Source organism: Salvelinus sp. IW2-2015, unplaced genomic scaffold (assembly GCF_002910315.2).
Source record: "Salvelinus sp. IW2-2015 unplaced genomic scaffold, ASM291031v2 Un_scaffold83, whole genome shotgun sequence".
NCBI classification, from domain to species: Eukaryota; Metazoa; Chordata; class Actinopteri; order Salmoniformes; family Salmonidae; genus Salvelinus; species Salvelinus sp. IW2-2015.
The window spans coordinates 289,177-308,985 of NW_019942514.1; the positions used below are offsets into that span (position 1 = coordinate 289,177).

The 19,809-nt window shown below is 43.3% G+C and overlaps 1 protein-coding gene across 2 annotated transcripts in view; it reads left to right on the plus strand.

Annotated features, from left to right (window-relative positions):
- Positions 1-1,579: 1,579 nt before the first annotated feature.
- Positions 1,580-19,809, plus strand: part of LOC112068070 (leucine-rich repeat and fibronectin type-III domain-containing protein 2-like) — a 276,254-nt gene continuing 258,024 nt past the window's right edge. For both annotated transcript variants that reach the window (XM_024135080.2, XM_070438013.1), the window contains exon 1: positions 1,580-1,917. The gene's annotated coding sequence lies outside the window, so the exon portion shown is untranslated. The remainder of the gene's footprint in view (positions 1,918-19,809) is intronic.

The window sequence follows — 19,809 nt, forward strand, 5'->3', positions numbered from 1 at the left end:
ATTAAGGAATATTGCACATTTTTATTCTATAGTTTGTCCTACTAAAACTAGCCTCGTATGGAATAGTTAATTTATATTGCATTTGATAATAATGCATTGGTAATGTTGTGTTTTATACATGTGTTGAAAATATACATGTGTTGAAAATACACCATATGTGTATGGTATGGTGCATCACTTGAATGGGTTGAGTCACTGACGTGATCTTCCTGTCTGGGTTGGCGCCCCCCCTTGGGTTGTGCCGTGGCGGAGATCTTTGTGGGCTATACTCGGCCTTGTCTCAGGATGGTAAGTTGGTGGTTGAAGGTATCCCTCTAGTGGTGTGGGGGCTGTGCTTTGGCAAAGTGGGTGGGTTATATCCTTCCTGTTTGGCCCTGTCCGGGGGTATCATCGGATGGGGTCACAGTGTCTTCTGACCCCTCCTGTCTCAGCCTCCAGTATTTATGCTGCAGTAGTTTATGTGTCGGGGGGGCTAGGGTCAGTTTGTTATATCTGGAGTACTTCTCCTGTCTTATCCGGTGTCCTGTGTGAATTTAAGTATGCTCTCTCTAATTCTCTCTTTCTCTCTCGGAGGGCCCATGCCTCAGGACGACCTGGCATGATGACTCCTTGCTGTCCCCAGTCCACCTGGCCGTGCTGCTGCTCCAGTTTCAACTGTTCTGCCTGCGGCTATGGAACCCTGACCTGTTCACCGGACGTGCTACCTGTCCCAGACCTGCTGTTTTCAACTCTCTAGAGACCGCAGGAGCAGTAGAGATACTCTTAATGATCGGCTATGAAAAGCCAACTGACATTTACTCCTGAGGTGCTGACTTGCTGCACCCTCGACAACTACTGTGATTATTATTATTTGACCATGCTGGTCATTTATGAACATTTGAACATCTTGGCTATGTTCTGTTATAATCTCCACCCGGCACAGCCAGAAGAGGACTGGCCACCCCTCATAGCCTGGTTCCTCTCCTCTCTAGGTTTCTTCCTAGGTTTTGGCCTTTCTAGGGAGTTTTTCCTAGCCACCGTGCTTCTACACCTGCATTGCTTGCTGTTTGGGGTTTTAGGCTGGGTTTCTGTACAGCACTTTGAGATATCAGCTGATGTACGAAGGGTTATATAAATACATTTGATTTGATTTGATATGTATGAGTGCCACACCTGCAAAAAGCATACAGTAGAGGCACACTGTTGTCTACTGTATACTTTTTTGCAGGGTGTGGCACTCCTACAGTTATAATTATTTGCGATTCAAATCGTTCTTGGTAATATTGTTTGGTAATAAACAAAGGCAAAATATTGCCATCAAATGGCAGGCAATCTCTCCAACAGCCACTGTAACTGCTCGAGCAAGCATTTTACATACACTAATCCACTTTGTTAAAACATCAACCTTAATCCGTAGCAGCAAATTACAACACGCCACAATTGAAAACTACGCTACTCGTTTTGGTGTGTTATTTACTCAATCTTCCTAATGGCAAAGTGTCTTTACTCATGTAAATGGGTAGCTATGTTCTTACCATGCAACTATCCCCTTCTCCCCTTCTGCCTTTTCTGTGCGTAAACCATTGTGTTGGGTCTCGGGGACAGGTAGGGAAATAGACGCGGAAACTATAGTGCCGCTGTAGCACTTGCAAAACCAACAGGAAAATGTGCACGCAGAGCTCCAACTAAGGCATTCGAGGGGGAACTATACAAGTATGCTGTGAAGCTGTTGTCGCCGCTTGGCTTTATCGGACCGACTAGGTTATCTGTGTTACATCTTTACCGGGGAGTCGTGAAAGGGAAGGATGCAGATTTTTAGTTCGTTTTGCAGTTTGTCTATTGGAATAAGACACGATGCCCTGGAAACACAGGGGTAAACAACGACGATGAGAATATAACATTTGATAGCACACTATGGATACGTATGTGGCTGTAAAGGTAAGGGTTGCGCCTTTTACTATATTATGCCATTGTCGGAGATGATCATTCTCTTAAATATTGTAAAACAGATATAAGGGCACTATAAAAACAAAAGAGCGACAATTGAAAGGCTCTTGAATATGGTTTAGTAGTAAATATGTATTTTATGGGTTTTACAGCCTCAGTTGATGATGCTGGATGGAAAACACTTAACATAGGCTACATAGATAAACCCACTTGAGTGATAATGTGTGTGGGATTTATTGTATAAGGTGCACACAACAAGTGTATTTTTATATAGCATTTTAGCTTCAACAATCACACAGCTATACAAGCTACAGATAGTTGGAAGATGCACTTTATAGGTTAGAAATCGAATCGTCTCAGAGTAGGCTATTTATTTGACGACATGTAGAAATACAGCAACCTGCAATATTTTTTGCATCGCCTTATTGAGCAAAACAGACATATATACCGATGTGATTTCACTACACAGGTTTACCAAAAAGTAACTCAAGCCACGGTCAGTGAAAATTGTTTCGAGATCTGGAACCCTAATCATTTTCCAAGTTCTGCAGTGTGTTGGATGGTTTGAGGGGTTCATTCAACCACAGAGGGCAGCCATAGACTATATGCGAAAGCATGCGAACATAAAGTAGCCTATGTGTGTTTATAATGTGAAGATTTTGCAGATTGAAAGTCGGGGTTCTAATTTGTTTCACGTCGATCCTACATCATATGTATCCTACATATATTTTGTGGCGACGTGTGTGCTTGCTTTCATTCGTGTTTGGGTAGGGACTGGTGTGTGTTGCTTTTCTAGGGGTTAAGTATGTGCACGCCCAATAACTAATGTGTGGGATTTTTAAACATGGTCTCTCTAGCCTATTATTGTAGCCTATGTGATACTTGAAAGTATGACTCCACTATAAGGAACTTGACATCACAATAATTATAGCCATCTTTAATGACACTGATGAAAGAACGTTGTGCATGTGTTTTTGGGGAGACCGGAAGAGGGAGAGAAAGTGTGTGCGTGCCTACAGTGCGTGTGTCTGTGCTATACGCAATAGCTTTGTAAGCCACTGGTGTAGATTAACAGTGGAAAGGTTACATCCCAACAATGCAGAGAGGAAATTTGAAAAATAATATAAAAAAATAACATGAAGACTAAATACACAATGAGTAACAATAACTTGGCTACATACATGGTGTACAAGTACTGAGGACTAAGATGCAAATTAGGTAGATATGTAAATATGTGATCGACCAGCTCCATTTGTTTTATGTAGCAAAATTTGAAATTGTGTTTTTTACATTGGATAAAAGTAGAGACAGAGCTAGAAAATAGTATATCATACTCTACAGTTGAGGAACAATGGGAAAGGAATTCTGCTTTGAAAGTTGATAAAATTGTAACCTCACTTTTGAGAAAATGCCCCTTGAATAATTTGGGTACACCTACTGGAGATCTCGTCTTTGTCTACACCCATTCAGCATCGTTCTCTTAAGCCCTACCCCCACCATCTCTTTAAGGATTATCATGTGAGGCCATGTACTAAACAACCAAAGCTTTCAAGAATAAAGGCTGGTTTATACTACGGTTGTGTTTGTAAATTCAAATCTGGAGTGCCAGAGTGCGCTCAGAGTGCGCTCTGGGCATTCCTAAACTCAGAGGGTTGTCAGATTGTCTGTTCGTAAATTCAGAGTGTTTCGCTTCTGGTGCATTCAGAGTGCACACTGGACACTCTGGTCGAGGAGTAGGGTTGATCCGAGTGTTCTGACCTAACAATAGCAGACAAGTACCCAAGCTAACTGACTAACATTGGCTAGCTTGCTAGCTACTTCCAGACACAAATGAGAGAACAGCTCACTCTGACCATTTTACTCACCCTAACAGAGCTGGTTAGGCAGTTTTTATGTTATCCAGCGCGTCAGTGACCGTAACTGTGCTGCTGGCAACAATTAAATTACGCTTTTTTGCCAACATTACTGACACCGGCCATATTCAATGGGTGTTGAGCATTTGTAAATTTGTCAGTTAATCTGCGCTCTGGTACACTCAGACGAGAGTGCTCTGAAATCGGAGTAGCTAGCCAGAGCGAATTTACGAAAGCACCCGAATGTCCATTGAGAACGCACAGCAACTATACCACTTAGCTAAGCTAAGAATGACTGGAATAATCAAGCCAGTAAACGTTGGGTAGTTAGTTAGATAGCATTTAGTTAATATACTGGCCGGTTTCATTTATTTGTGACCAACTAACATTAGGTACCTAACTAACATACCGGTACATACTGCTGTAATGATATGCTATGTGGTTCGTAAGGATAGCGTATAGCGTATAGCGTACCTAACAAATTGTCAGCCAACATAACGTGTAAGGTAAGTTATTTGAAAAGTCATTACTTTATTACATGCATCAACATTTTCTTAACATTTGCCATAATTAGTTAAAGCAATTAACTTGTATCCGCCATTGGCTTCAAATCTGAAAACGATGTAAAGCCACACCCATTTTCTGAAGAATTGCATTATGGGCCCTAAAAGCACAGAAATAGTGTCCACTGCTTGTATGCTTCCAATAAGCATACTATATACTATATATAATTTACGCCACAAATAGTACGGTGAGTTTGGTTATTACGAGTATTCGAACATAGCTCTAGTTTCCTGAAACGAGTCACATATTAGGTATGGGTAAAGTGACTAGGCAACAGGATAGATAATAAACAGTAGCAGCAGCGTATGTCATGAGTCAAAATAGACTCATGACATCTGCATAAACTTCATGCTCCTTTTTGATTGTAAATACATGTCAGGCTACATGATCCAAACAGCACTTGCACACAAATATAATTGTAATGTCTGAAAACTCTGAAGGAAGGGTTAGACCTACATTGTATCAGGTTTTTTTCCCTTCTCAAGTCAATCCCACAAAATAGGGATTAGATTGAACAGATATAACATTCTTATTCCAACATAAAGCAGAGTTAATATTTCAAGTGCTTGGTGTTGCTTAGAATGAACAAAGACATTGGGCTCTCAAGCCCACAATGAATACATGGTGAATATACTAAGGTGCCCCACTGGACATACTGCACTGGTTGAATCAATGTTGTTTCCACATAATTTCAATGAAATGATGTTGAACCAACGTGGAATAGACGATAAATTCTCTCTCAGAGTCTCCCGGGTGGCGCAGTGGTCTAGGGAACTGCATCGCAGTGCTAGCTGCGCCACCAGAGTCTCTGGGTTCGCTCCCAGGCTGGGCTGGGTTCGCGCCCAGGCTCTGTCGCAGCCGGCCGCAACCGGGAGATCCGTGGGGCGACTCACAATTGGCATAGCGTCGTCCGGGTTAGGGAGGGTTTGGCCGGTAGGGAGGGTTTGGCCGGTAGGGATATCCTTGTCTCAGTATGTAAAAAAATAAAATAAAATGTAATAAAATGTATGCACTCTACTGTAAGTCGCTCTGGATAAGAGCGTCTGCTCTTGGCCGGTAGGGATATCCTTGTCTCAGTATGTAAATTATTATTTTTTTAATAAAATGTATGCACTCTACTGTAAGTCGCTCTGGATAAGAGCGTCTGCTCTTGGCCGGTAGGGATATCCTTGTCTCAGTATGTAAAAAAAAAATAAAAAAAATAAAAAATGTAATAAAATGTAAGTCGCTCTGGATAAGAGCGTCTGCTAAATGACCAAAAAAAAAAGTATTTGTTGCTGTCACGTTTTGTCGTTTTTAAAATCTCTCTCTCTCTCTCTCTCTCTCTCTCTCTCTCTCTCTCTCTCTCTCTCTCTCTCTCTCTCTCTCTCTCTCTCTCTCTCTCACAAATTCTCGAAATTACGCTCTAGACAAACAAACCTGCATTTTTACCATGGTATATTTAACTACTGCACAATGGGGATTGACTATTGCCCATGTGCACGGTTGTTGACCCTGATGTGGATAAAACTACAGATATCCACTTTGTGTCACAAACCAGGCGATTCATTCCCAATGCATGGTGTCTGCCAAGCGTTGACATCTGTATAGGAAATGGCCCTCAAGGGGTTAATGCTGAATGTGCACACTGCCAATCATTGAAAGAGATATAGGTCTGCTATGACAGGCAAACACAATCAGTGGACGCATCACATGGATGCTGGGTTGTGGTGAAATGTAGGCCAATGCTACTCCAGGGATATCTTGGATCTATGCAGGAGGCAACAGCGGAAAGTTGTTTTTGTGCATGGGAAATTATAAATAGAAAGAAAGAGAGTTAGAGGTATACAGAGAGAGGGAAAGAGACAGACAAACAAACAAAGAGAGAAAAGAAGGGGAATTATATTAGAGAACAATTGAAGATGATTAAAGATGGATATGACAGGCCACTTTCAACCGTGATCATTTGCATACACTGTGCATACTGTGCAAAGATACAAGTCCTGTTATGTGTGTTTGTTTTGTTTACGACATAATGACAAGTGGTCCCTGATGGTGGTGAATGAAGGATAGGTAGAGTAGCATAAATGGATCCTAAGAGGGCATGAGGAGGTTGGGAATAGGAAAACATAGGGGGTAGGGAATCCTTCCAAATAACATTGAAGTTTTTGTCTCACATGATATGTTGCATAATATGATACACTTAAGAAAATATACCAGGCACAGAAACAAACAATAATAGAATACATTTACTAATGGTGCACGCAACGTGTTTTGACAGGTGTCTTCCTCAGGCAGTCTATAATATTCCTGATGATACCACAAGTTGAGGTGCACCTCAAGGGCCTGTTCTAAATAGGGTTAAACAGGAACCCGGTTACTGAGATTTACCGAGATTTACCACCCAAAACCACTCCCTTTTCCCGGGATAAATCACCGTGAGAAACCAGAAAATGATAATAAATTATTTATATTAACAGCATGACCTGAAATGGAAGTGTTAAATGATATGCAATGTCTAAATCTGGCTTCTCTACGGTCTTCTCTGCTCTCTGCAAATCAATCATCAACACTCATGGTGGGGACAGACAGCCCATGTCAGTTTGGAGTGCAGTTCACAATGCATGTAGACCTACAGTTGAAGTCGGAAGTTTACATACACTTAGGTTGGAGTCATTAAAACTTGTTTTTCAACCACTCCACAAATTTCTTGTTAACAAACTAGAGTTTTGGCAAGTCGGTTAGGACATCTACTGTGTGCATGACACAAGTAGTTTTTCCAACAATTGTTTACAGACAGAATATTTCACTTATAATTCACTGTATCACAATTCCAGTGGGTCAGAAGTTTACATACACTAAGTTGACTGTGCCTTTAAACAGCTTGGAAAATTCCTCTAGGAGACAGACGCGTTCTGTCTCCTAGAGATGAACGTACTTTGGTGCGAAAAGTGCAAATCAATCCCAGAACAACAGCAAAGGACCTTAGACATAAGGTCAGGTCGCAGTTGCAAATGAGAACTTGTTCTCAACTAGCCTACCTGGTAAAATAAATAAATAAAGGGACAGTTGGAGAGAACCGGACACTAATGAAAAAAGCAGAAAAAGGAAAAATTCTGCTAGCTATGGAACTGCATTTGAAAACTGAACAATTAAATGTAATTGCAAAAACTTGACGATGAACGAGCACAAACTCTTCAACAAAATTGTCTTCTACAGGAACAAAATCGCATTCTACAGGAACAACTCGATTTAGCCAAAACTAAATATGACGATATCCACGCCAAGCTAGATACATCTGACAAGTTATCTACAAACAGGAGCACTCAATTTGATAACATGCATGCAGTTTTGTTGAACGTTACTCAAAGTTACACTGTTCTACTCTAAATGCCGCAGACCGAAAACGATCAGTTAATGAACACAAATACTAAGTTGGATGACAAATCAGCAGAACTCATTGAAGTCGCTGACCAAATGATTGATGAGAGAACTCAGGTGATGAGGATGGAAATATTGATTTCTAAGCAAGCAGAGGAAATCTCATCACTGAATCTCTCGGCTCTGTACTCAAGACCTCTATCTGCAAACCATGACAGATAAGTTTGAGACCGAAAGGATTAAGAGCGACACTCATGTGTCCAAAATCAGTACTCTAAGTACTCAAGTGGACTCTGCAATGCAGCGGAATACCACCCTTAGGTACAATCTGGTGGAATTCCAGATTCACAGCGTGACTACCCAACCAAGCAACCGGAACCCGGTACTCGAAGGAGTGAAGACGATAGAAGGTTTCAGACTTTGCATCCCTCATGTGTCCCTCAGTCTTCTCCTCTTGGCCATTCGGCACTGAGTAATATGGTGCCTCCTCGCCAACAAAGCCAAAGCTTGGCTTTTCCTCTTGGCCTTTCGGACCCATTTTCCCCACAGGATGAATCCAACCCTCTATGCCCGATTGGCGTGGAACGCCTTAACAAACTCGTCAAAATAGTCCCCACCTTTGACCCCGTTCCGGGTCAGCCAAACAATACTGAGGCGTTCCTAGCTGACCTATTGGATGGCTACCCAAACGCTATGGGTTCTGACAGGGTTTAACTGTTGAAGCGAACGTAGAAAAGACACGTGACGAGGTTCATTCGTCTACAACAGCAACACGTTCTTAACGACTACGCTAAACTTGTCACAGCTTTGAAATTAGAATTCAGTGGTTATGCGACTCGCAAAGTATTACCAAACTATGTCGTTTAGGACATCTACTTTGTACATGACACAAGTAATTTTTCCAACAATTGTTTACAATTGTTATTTGTAACGTATTTTGTACATAATGTTTCTGCAACCGTATCTTATGGCAAAAAAAGAGCTTCTGGATATCAGGACAGCGATCACTCACCTCGGATTAGACAAATATTTTTTCTAGAACAAGGAGGGCACACAAGACATTCTCCAAACACCCCACAGGGCCGACATCCCCGTTATTTGCAAGAGGAAGCGACGCAGGTACAGAGGACAAAGAGCCGGATGCCTGGTCAGGACCCGGAAAAGGCGAGTGGGAAAGCTGCCGTTACCGTCAATACTTCTCGCCAACGTGCAATCATTGGACAATAAATTAGACGAGGTACGATCACGAATATCCTTTCAACGGGACATCAAAAACTGTAATATCCTATGTTTCACGGAATCGTGGCTGAATGACGACATGGATATTCAGCTAGCGGGATATACGCTGCACCGGCAAGATAGAACAGCACAGACGAGGGGGGGCGGTCAGTGCATATTTGTAAACAACAGCTGGTGCACAAAATCTAAGGAAGTCTCTAGATTTTGCTCGCCTGAAGTAGAGTATATTGTGATAAATTGCAGGCCACACTACTTGCATAGAGAGTTTACAGCTATACTTTTCATGGCTGTTTATTTACCACCACAGACAAATGCTGGCACTAAGACCGCACTCAGTCAGCTGTTTAAGAAAATAAGCAAACAGGTAACCGCTCACCCAGAGGCGGCGCTCCTAGTGGCCGGAGACTTTAATGCAGGGAAACTTAAATCAGTTCTACCAAATTTCTATCAACATGTTAAATGTGCAATCAGAGGAAAAAAAATCTAGATCACCTGTACTCCACACACAGAGACGCGTACAAAGCTCTACCTCGCCCTCCATTTGGTAAATCCGACCACAACTCTATCCTCCTGATTCCTGCTTACAAGCAAAAATGAAAGCAGGAAGCACCAGTTACTCGGTCTATAAAAAAAGTGGTCAGATGAAGCAGATGCCAAACTACAGGACTGTTTTGCTATCACAGACTGGAACATGTTCCGGGATTCTTCCGATGGCACTGAGGAGTACACTACATCAGTCACTGGCTTTATCATTAAGTGCATTTAGGACGTCGTCCCCACAGTGACTGTACGTACATACCCCAACCAGAAGCCATGGATTACAGGCAACATTCGCATTGAGCTAAAGGGTAGAGCTGCCGCTTTCAAGGAGCGGGACTCTAACCCGGAAGCTTACAAGAAATCCTGCTATGACCTGCGACGAACCATCAAACAGGCAAAGCGTCAATACAGGGCTAAGATTGAATCATACTACACCGGCTCCAACACTCGTCTTATGTGGCAGGGCTTGCAAACTATTACAGACTACAACGGAGCTGCCCAGTGACATGAGCCTACCAGATGAGCTAAACCACTTCTATGCTCGAGGCAAGCAACACTTATAGCAAGCAACACTGAGGCATGCAAGAGAGCTTTAGCTGTTCCAGACGACTGTGTTATTACGCTCTCCGTAGCCGACATAAGACCTTTAAATAGGTCTACATACACAAGGCTGCCGGGCCAGACGGATTACCAGAACGTGTGCTCCGGGCATGTGATGACCAACTGGCAGGTGTCTTCACTGACATTTTCAACATGTCCCTGATTGAGTCTGTAATACCAACATGTTTCAAGCAGACCACCATAGTCCCTGTGCCCAAGAACACAAAGGCAACCTGCCTAAATGACTACAGACCCGTAGCACTCACGTCCGTAGCCATGAAGTGCTTTGAAAGGTTGGTAATGGCTCACATCAACAGCATTATCCCAGAAACCCTAGACCCACTGCAATTTGCATACCGCCCAAACAGATCCACAGATGATGCAATCTCTATTGCACTCCACACTGACATTTCCCACATGTACAAAAGGAACACTTATGTGAGAATGCTATTCATTGACTACAGCTCAGCTTTCAACACCATAGTACCCTCAAAGCTCATCACTAAGCTAAGGATCCTGGGACTAAACACCTCCCTCTGCAACTGGATCCTGGACTTCCTGACGGGCCGCCCCCATGTGGTGAGGGTCGGTAGCAACACACCTGTCACGCTGATCCTCAACACTGGATCTCTCCAAGGGTGCGTGCTCAGTCCCCTCCTGTAGTCCCTGTTCACCCACGACTGCATGACCAGGCACGACTCCAACACCATCATTAAGTTTGCAGATAACACAACTGTGGTAGGCCTGATCACCGACAACGACGAGACAGCCTATAGGGAGGATGTAAGAGACCTGGCCGGGAGGTGCCAGAATAACAACCTATCCCTCAACGTAACCAAGACTAAGGAGATGATTGTGGACTACAGGAAAAGGAGGACAGAGCACACCCCCATTCTCATCGACAGGGAAGTCCACATCAACAACAAACTAGAATGGCCCAAACACACCAAGACAGTTGTGAAGAGGGCACGACAAAGCCTATTCCCCCTCAGGAGACTAAAAAGATTTGGCATGGGTCCTGAGATCCTGAAAAGGTTCTACAGCTGCAACATCGAGAGCATTCTGACTGGTTGCATCACTGCCTGGTACGGCAAGTGCTCTGCCTCTGACCGCAAGGCACTACAGAGGGTAGTGCGTACGGCCCAGTACATCACTGGGGCTAAGCTGCCTGCCATTCAGGACCTCTACACCAGGCAGTGTCAGAGGGAGGCCCTAAAATTTGTCAAAGACCCCAGCCACCCCAGTCATAGACTGTTCTCTCTACTACCGCATGGCAAGCGGTACCAGAGTGCCAAGTCTAGGACAAAAAGGATTCTTAACAGTTTTTACCCCCAAGCCATAAGACTCCTGAACAGGAGTGGCTACCCGGACTATTTGCATTGTGTGCCCCACCAACCACTCTTTTTACGCTGCTGCTACTCTCTGTTTTTCATATATGCATAGTCACTTTAACTATACATTCATGTACATACTACCTCAATTGGGCCGACCAACCAGTGCTCCCGCACATTGGCTAACTGGGCTATCTGCATTGTGTCCCGCCACCCGCCACCCGCCAACCCCTCTTTTACGCTACTGCTACTCTCTGTTCATCATATATGCATAGTCACTTTAACCATGTCTACATGTACATACTACCTGAATCAGCCTGACTAACCGTTGTCTGTATGTAGCTTCGCTACTTTTATAGCCTCGCTACTCTATACAGCCTATCCTTTTACTGTTGTTTTATTTCTTTACTTACCTATTGTTCACCTAATACCTTTTTTGCACTATTGGTTAGAGCCTGTAAGTAAGCAGTTCACTGTAAGGTCCACACCTGTTGTATTCGGCGCATTTGAAAAATAAACTTTGATTTGATTGATCTTTGCTTGACATCATGGGAAAATCAAAATAAGTCTTCATAAAAAAATGGTAGAACTCCACAAGTCTGGTTCATCTTTGGGAGCAATTTCCAAATGCCTGAAGGTACCACGTTCATCTATACAAACAATAGTACCAAAGTATAAACACCATGGGACCACGCAGCCATCATACATCTCAGGAAGGAGACGCGTTCTGTCTCCTAGAGATGAACGCACTTTGGTACGAAAAGTGCAAATCAATCCCAGAACAACAGCAAAGGACCTTGGGAAGATGCTGGAGGAAACAGCTACAAAAGTATCTATATCCACAGTAAAACGAGTCCTATATCGACATAACCTGAAAAGCCTCGCAGCAAGGAAGAAGCCATTGCTCCAAAACCGCCATAAAAAGCCAGACTACGGTTTACAACTGCACATGGGGACAAAGATCTTACTTTTTGGAGAAATGTCCTCTGGTCTGATGAAACAAAAATAGAACTGTTTGGTCATAATGACCATTGTTATGTTTGGAGGAAAAAGGTCGAGGCTTGCAAGCCGAAGAACAACATCCCAACCGTGAAGCACGGGGGTGGCAGCATCATGTTGGAGTGTGCTTTGCTGCAGGAGGGACTGGTGCCCTTCACAAAATAGATGGCATCATGAGGATGGAAAATTATGTGGATATATTGAAGCAACATCGCAAGACATCAGTCAGGAAGTTAAAGTTTGTGGCAATATACCCTGACACTGTTGCAAGAGAAGTGAAACAAGTTTCCTAGTTAAAAGATATTCATGTTTGCAGGTAATATTAACTAAATATGCAGGTTTAAAAATATATACTTGTGTATTGATTTTTAGAAAGGCATTGATGTTTATGGTTAGGTATACCTTGGAGCAACGACATTCCTGTTTCGCGAATGCGCACCGCATCGGTTATATGCAACGCAGGACACGCTAGATAAACTAGTAATATCATCAACCATGTGTAGTTAACTAGTGATTATGATTGATTGATTGATTGTTTTATATAAGATACGTTTAATGCTAGCTAGCAACTTACCTTGGCTTCTTACTGCATTCGCGTAACAGGCAGGCTCCTCGTGGAGTGCAATGTAAAGCAGGTGGTTAGAGCGTTGGACTAGTTAACCGTAAGGTTGCTAGATTGAATCACCGAGCTAACAAGGTAAAAATCTGTCGGTCTGCCCCTGAACAAGGCAGTTATCCCACTGTTCCTAGGCCGTCATTGTAAATAGGAATTTGTTCTTAACTGACTTGCCTAGTAAATAAAAAAATATGTATATACTATTCTACTGTATCTTATTTTATGCCGCTCTGACATTGCTCATCCATATATGTTTATATTCTTAATTCCGTTAATTTACTAGATTTGTGTGTATTGGGTATATGTTGTGTAATTGTCAGACATTACTTGTTAGATATTATGGCGCTGTCGGAGCTAGAAGCACAAGCATTTCGCTACGCCCGCAGTAACATCTGCTAAACACATGTATGTGACCAATAAAGTTTGATTTGATTTGAGACGGCGTAGTATCAGTGCCGTAGCGATATGGAGTATTCCGAACAGACAAACACACACATAAGCAATATACGCACGAACACACACACAATATGAACAACAGGCAAATCATGTTTACCCGAAATGAGCTAAAGGCGCAATCTGTTGTCATTTCTGTTCCTTAATGATATTAGCAGTTCACTCAATCTTAACCTGATTAACATTCAACTGTTTTACCTTTTCAGTAACCACAATACCTGTGTTCTCTCTCTGTAGCTTGAGCAACAACATCGAAATGCGTGCCACCGTGAGGCAAAACAGACGAGGTTGGCTTAGATAGTTAACATGTAAAGTATATTTCATCTCCAACGTTTATTGAAAACAAATGCATTTGCACAATGACCACTTGTGTTTTTCAAATACATGGTTACAGTTGACAGTTAGTTAGCTAGCGAATTTTAACCATATTTGCATTGACATTAAATCAGTCAAAACATCTCAAAATAAGACATGGTATCAATAACATGATGAAACATACTCAAATAAGCCACTTATGATTCCCACACATGGCGGTGTCATTCTTTCTAGCAATTTGGGCTTCCAGAATCACAACAGGCTGACTTGTGCCCCATGGAAGCGTGCACATCGTTTTCGCGACGTTGTCAGCCAACAGATCTATGTAGCTAGATGCTAAATAATTGTATTGTGAACACACACACACACACACACTCCTTCCACTTACTCCTGCAAATACAACAATTCCGTATCTTCATCTTCTATAAATTGAGAGCTCTGCAGTTTTGATTTATGACTTTTGAATGTGCATCAAATGGAAACAAGATCGTATTGTACAGCAATTTCATCAGGTAACATGAATACAAAGCCGGCGAGAGGTGGGTAGAATAGGATGGGAGGCCAAGAGTCTTGTGTAACCAATAGAGAGTCAGAGTCCCGAGTGTGGGAACAAACATAGTCTGTCCCATGGTTGGGTAAACAAGCAAGTTCATAGTCAACAAAGCATGCAGGAGTCATGAGGCAAATAGTATAAAGCAGAAGAAAAAAGTATAACAACTTGGGGCTTGCCATTGTAAGTTCAGAGTCACTCGCACCAACAGTGAGTGTGTGCTGGAGGCGTGCGAAAGCTCGTGAGTGAGGAGGTAGTGTGGCGGGGGTACCTGTACCAGACAGGGAGAGACAGGCCAGGGCAGACGGTGAACAGATCGCCAGGTGGAATCCAAGCAGCAGTGTAACAGGCAACAGGAGTACGTGTCACACCCACTTGGGAGAAGCTTTTTTCTGGGGAAAAATTCCTTTGAAAATGCCAGGGGACTCTCTGGATTTGGGTGGGGTAGGCTGTGAGACTCTCTTGCCATTGTTGGGCTCCAAGGTTTTGGTATCGCTCACTTCACGCCTCAGTGCTAATGGAAGTTGTATCTGTTATGTCCTAGCAAGCTTGGTAGCCTTATGGTTCTCGCTCTGCCAGTTCAAGATGAGCTGCAAAGCCCAAGGCTACAGTGTCTTCCTGTGTCTGAGCTAACTTCGACAGTTGAACTAAGCTCATGTTGCATTTATAAGTTATATTCTTCAAGATTCAATGGCTATATATAATGAATTTCAGTGCAAAAATGTATGTAGCAATCTCAGTTTCTCCCTTTAAACAACGCCATATGATGTCAACAGGGCCTTATCTCACCAAGTGGCATAAAGCCTCCACAAGGTCCCTCCAATTTTGGGCTATTTTAGACTGTGCAAAACATACTTATTATAAAGAAATTGATCATTTTGAGCTGCCCAGCATGGTACAAGCAATGTGCTGCTGAGACTGTAGAAAACTGTTCACCACTTCCACTGGTGTCCACAGAGGCCCAATAGCTTTGTCACAGTAAGACAGGCGGAATATCTCATTTCATGTTTCTCATCTGAAACCGTGAGAACCCTTGGGCAGTTCCCATCACCAAAAAATAAATGTAGAGCCTTCCAAGTGTGGCGTCAATTGACCTTTTGGGCGGCTCTTCGCCGTCTTAACATAAACCCCCATGAATAACAAATGGGACTTCTCTCTATGGCGTGAAAACGTTCAGCCAGACAGTATTTTTAGTGCTTAGACTTTGAAAGTGACTCATTCCTTCTTCTTTTGTAGTGTGATTGTTTTCCGGTTGCACATGGACTCAACTAGATAAGCCTCCGACCCTCTTTAGATTGTTCTTCACAGAGGAAAACATCCCCAGCGGAGCCTGAATGTTATCGCTCGGTGACGATACAAGGAGCTCTCCATTTTAGCTCTCTGGAGCAAGACTGTTTTCAACACTAACCTTAGGGACCCAGTGCACCTCTTTAGCAATGAAGGTGATAACTGGAAGAGTGACAGTGTTTTCACACTGGATCATGACCTCTCTGGTTTTGACATTGTGTGTTTGTGTGTGTGTGAGAGTGATAGATCCAGGCTGTATCACATCCTGCCGTGATTGGGAGTCCCATAGGGTTGCGCATAATTTGCCCAGCGTCGTCCGGGTTTGGCTGGAGTAGGCCGTCATTGTAAATAAGAATTTGTTCTTAACTGACTTGCCTAGTTAAATAAAGGTTAAATAAAAATAAAATAGAGAGAGAGTGAGCGAGAAAGAGAGAGAGGGTGGAAGAGAGAGGGAGAAAGGTGATAGAGGTTAGAGAGAGAGAGGGGAGGGATAGGGTGGAGGAGAGAGAGCCAGAGTGGGTGGAGGAGAGAGAGGGTGGAGGAACAAAAGAGAAGGTAGAGGAGAGAGCGAGGGAGGAGGAGAGAGAGGGTGGAGGAGAGAGTTTCAAGTTTTTAATGTCACATGCACAAGTACAGTGAAATGCCTTTCTTGCAAAATTAAAACCCAACAATTCAATAATCAATGACAATGTAATACTAGAAAAAAAAGAAGAAGAAATATGAAGAACACAATAAGTAAGTAAGGATACTATATACAGCGTCAGTTCCAATACCATATTTATAATGTGCAGGGATACTGGAGTGATGGCGTTAAATATGTACTGGGGTAAGGTGACTAGGCAACAGAATATCAGATAAACAGAGTAGCAGCAGCTTGTATGTGAGTGGGTGTGCGTGCATATGATGTGTGAGTGAGAAGATGATGGAGTGTGTAGGGCTCAAGATGCATGGCAATATATGTGTTCTAGTAGAATAAGTCTTTAGCAAGATGCTGCTCTACAGTTAATTCATGGTACTACCCAAAAACGTTTCATCCTTCAAATCAAATAGTTTTTCTCACATGTGCTGAGTACAACAGGTGTAGACTTGACCTTAACATTGTTATTTATGAGCCCTTACCCAACAATGCAGAAAATACGTAATACATTTGCACACAAAAAAGGAACGAGTAACACTTTAAAATAATGAGGCTATATAAAAGGAGTATTGGTACCGAGTCAATGTGCAGGGGTACGAAGTGGTTGAGGTAATTGAGGTCATATGTATTACTGAACAAAAGTAGAAACGCAACATGCAACAATTAAAAATATTTTCAGTCAACTGAAATAAATAAATTAAGCCCTAAACTGTGGATTTCACAGGACTGGGAATACAGATATGCATCTGTTGGTCAACAGATACCTTAAAAAAAGGTAGGGGCGTGGATCAGAAAACCAGTCAGTATCTGGTGTGACCACCATTTGCCTCATGCAGCGCGACACATCTCCTTCGCATAGAGTTGATCAGGCTGTTGATTGTGGCCTGTCGAATGTTGTCCCACTCGTCTACAATGACGTTGAGAAGTTGCTGGATATTGGTGGGAACATGGAACACTCTGTCGTACTCGTCGAGCCAGAACATCCCAAACATGCTCAATGGGTGACATGTCTGGTGAGTATGCAGGCCACGGAAGAACTGGGACATTTTCAGCTTCTAGGAATTGTGTACAGATCCTTGCGACATGGGGCCATGCATTATCATGCTGAAACATGAGTGGACGGCGGTGGATGAATGGCACAAAATGAGCCTCGGGATTTCGTCAAGGTATCTCTGTGCATTCAAAAAGCCATCGATAAAATGTAATTGTGTTTATTGTTCGTAGCTTATGCCTGCCCATACCATAACCCCAACTCTACCATGGGGCACTCTGTTCACAACGTTGACCTCAGCCATTTTCCCGGTACAGTTGAAACCGGGGTTCATCCATGTAGAGCACACTTCTCCAGTGTGCCAGTGGCCATCAAAGGTGAGCTTTAGCCCACTGAAGTTTTCACAGATGAATCCCAGTTACGATGCCAAACTGCAGTCAGGACAAGACCCTGCTGAGGATGATGAGCACGCAGATGAGCATCCCTGAGATGTTTGTGGGAAATTCTTCGGTTGTGCAAACCCACAGTTTCATCAGCTCTCCAGGTGTCTGGTCTCAGACGATCCCGCATGTGAAGAAGCCGGATGTGGAGGTCTTGGGCTGGCGTGGTTACATATGGTCTGCGTTTGTGAGGCCGGTTGGACGTACTGCCTAATTCTCTAAAACGACATTGGAGCCGGCTTAGGTAGAGAAAGGAACATTCAATTCTCTGGCAACAACTCTGTTGAACATTCCTCCAGTCAGCATGCCAATTGCACGCGCCCTCAAAAGTTGCGACATCTGTGGCGTTGTGTTGTGTGACAAAACTGCACATTTTAGAGAGGTCTTTTATTTTTCCTAGCACAAGGTGGACCTGTGTAATGATCATGCTGTTTAATCAGCTTCGTGATATGCCACACCTGTCAGGTGGATTGATTATCTCGGCAAAGGAAAAATGCTCACCACCAAGGACGTAAACAAATGTGTGCACAACATTTGATAGAAATAAGCTTTTTGTGCATATGGAACATTTTAGGGATCTTTTATTTCAGCACATGGAACATGTGACCAACACTTTATATATTGTATTTTTATTTTTGTTCAGTATACATGTAGGTAGGGGTAAAAGTGAATAGGTAATCAGGATTGATAATAAACAGAGCAGCTCGTCCCCAGTGATGTACTGGCCAAGCAGTTGCCATACCAAACTCTTCCTCCTGAGTTGGAAGAGGCATTGTCATGCTCTCTTCACAACTGTGTGTGTGTGTTTGGACCATGATAGGTTCTTTAGTGATGTGGACACCAAGGAACTAGAGGCGCTCGACTCTCTGTTTCCTGTAGTTCACGATCAGCTCCTTTGTCTTGCTGACATTGGTGGTGATCCTTCCACCACACTGCCATGTCTCTGTCTTATCGCCGCCTGTGATCAGGCCTACCACCGTCAAGTCGTTGGCAATCTTAATGATGGAGTTGGAGTTGTGAGCAGCCACACAGTCGTGGGTAAACAGGGAGTACAGGAGGGAACTAATCATGCACCCATGAGGGGCCCCGTGTTGAGGGTCAGCATGGCAGATGTGTTCTTGCCTTCCCTGACCACCTCTGGTCGGCCCGTCAGGAAGTCCAGGATCCAGTTGCAGAGGGAGGTGTTAAATCCCAGGGTTAGTGATGAGCTTGGAGGGCACTATGGTGTTGAATGCTGAGGAGCATTATGAACAGCATTCTCATGTAGGTGTTCCTTTTGTACAGGTGGGAAGGGGCAGTGTGAAGTGCAATAGAGATGACGTAATCTGTGGATCTGTTGGGGCGGTATGCGACCTTGTTAATGTTAACCTGTTTAAAGGTCTTACTCACATCTACGGAGCACATGATCACACAGTCATCTGGAACAGCTGGTGCTCTAATGCATGGCTCAGTGTTGCTTTCCTCGAAGCGAGCATAGAAGGTATTTAGCACGTCTGGTAGGCTAGCGTCACTGAACAACTAGCGGCTGAGTTTCCCTTTGTAATCCGGGATAGTTTGCAAGCTCTGCCACGTTCAATGAGCATCTGAGCCGGTGTATTAGGATTCAATCTTGGTCCTGTACTGATGCTTTGCCTGCTTGATTGTTCATCGGAGGGCGTACTTCAAGGTAGAATGGACATAATTACCTGTATTAATGCTCTTTTGTGGCAAACAAAATTGAAAGAAGATGAATGAAACTTGGGCTCTGTTATGTGGTTTGAGGCATATTAGCCCACTTTCAAGGACAGGGGCTCATTCAGTGCATAGATAAAAGTGGGCCTAATTTGAGAGATAAGAGGCGTTCAACAATGGTTCTGGTGTGTGGGTGTGTGCGTGTGTACGTGCGCGGATGTGGATGTGTGTGTGAGAGTGTGTGTGAGAGTGAGAGTGTTATAGTTAGCCAGCAACCCTCAGGCGCTAGACTTCTCACAAGGCCTTGGTATCTGATATCAGCAGCCTACGTGAGTGTCTCAGACGTCCTGTATACATGACCGAGCTGGAGGGAAATACATGTGGGACAGGAGGAAGAGGACTGCCAGGATGAATTGCCATATGGTACCCTTACCTTG